Here is a 1,853-nt window from a genome sequence, read left to right on the forward strand (position 1 = left end):
ATCAACAGTTTAACTGCAGCCAGGTCATCGCTTTTGAATAGTCCCAATTCAGAAAGGGAAAGGGCAAAATTGAGACTTGGCATGAACGTTTTGTGTGATGTGAATCTTGGCTTATGCCAAATTGGTTCATCCTAATGCAAAGTCTCCAACATCATTGAGAGTACAAAAATGGAAATTACATCCAAAACACCACTCATCCTCCGTTTTTATTGTGACAGAAAGAGAGTTATGACATTAAATAATGCCTTTGTTTAAGGGGAAATATAATCTTAAATTATACTGCACGCATACCCACCAAATAAGATTGTGGTTGCTTAAATCTGACAATTTACAGCAGCCATTATTTTATACACAGGTTGATTCGAGGATGGAGATACAAGTAGAAAAATGAGCGAAGTTACGATTTGTTGAGTTTTGGAAGAATTTTTATTGACCTTTGATGAAATCTTTGATTGGGTCTTAAGATTGTGTTCAATGAGTAATACATCTAGGGTTAGTAATACTGTATGTATAAGTTAAAGTTAGAAAACTAACAGCCATCTCTGTGCTTGAAATGACCTGATTAAAACGAATTCTTACCCTTACTCTATTTACACATATATATCCTAATGTAGGTTTTAACATGTTTCACAGCCTTTACCAGTGAACCTTTCAACTGTTTGTAGTGTTAGTACACTGGTAGTTTGCACAATGAGTTAGCAGCAAAATTGTGCTCTGCGCCTGCTAGGATTTATCATAGTCAGTGTTGGGGTGAGAACCACACAGCAATACTTCCTAAACTGCAGCAAACTCCATTACGTCAGAAGACTGTGCTCTTTATCTTACCAGATTTCTACATTGTCCAGATTTCAGAGGGCTGATGTCACTTCTGTAGCATGTTCAGTGAACTGAGTCCTGTCACACATACATTGTAGGATAGTGGGAAATCTTACAGGCAGATTCTGAAACCCTACTGACAATACATCCATAGAGTGTAAATGTTAAAAAAAGAGTATGGCTAGTAGGATATGATTGTGGTATTTAGAATAACTGATTAAAATATTTTAAGTTGCCTTGTTACCATGTTATCAAAAATGGTATCTTTAAAGTTCAGTTACAGTGATTACAGCATATCACGACTAAGAGCTCTGGTACTCTTTCTGACACTCCCTCATCCTTTCTCGACCATTCACCTTGATCTCCATCACTTCGTGGTATACACCTTGAACACTGGTCCTACATTTATGTACACCCTCTGTTCCAACTCAGTACAAGTCAGTGAGGACATCCACTTCTAATCCTAGGGTCTTCGGTCGCCTTCCACACCTCAGGAAAGACAAGAACTGCGGTCAAGCCACACGAACCTTATCTTAGCCAAAAGGTCGTTAATGTTTATGGTGTTCGTTGACTCGCATGACAACCTGGAGTATAAGATAGTGTTTACATACATACTTTCGTTATTAAACGGTCGCCCTGTCTCAAATCTTACCATAAACTGTATACGTTTTCCTGTCTTATATCATGTTTATATAGAAACCAGTGGACGTTAAATTTTTAAATCAGTAAACCATCGTAATATATAATTAATATCACAGCTATTAAGTTCACACCTTGGTGAACAAGCACTAAAATATAATAAGGAATACCCACCATCAAACACCGAGAAGAAGGGAATCCCCTTCTGTTTCATCCAATCACCTTTTTCCTATGTAAATAGTTTTCTCTGGTACCTTGGCAACGGTTTTTTTAAGCATCCAATGGCGTGCCAAAGCAGACGTACTCGCATTCTGATTCGAGTACAATTGTTGTCACGTCAGAAAATAGAGGCGGAGACTGGTTCCAAGACGACCAATAGCTTTGAATATGCAAATCTC

The sequence above is a fragment of the Lepisosteus platostomus genome, chromosome 12, assembly GCF_059453375.1.
Source record: "Lepisosteus platostomus isolate fLepPlt1 chromosome 12, fLepPlt1.hap1, whole genome shotgun sequence".
Classification (NCBI taxonomy): domain Eukaryota; kingdom Metazoa; phylum Chordata; class Actinopteri; order Semionotiformes; family Lepisosteidae; genus Lepisosteus; species Lepisosteus platostomus.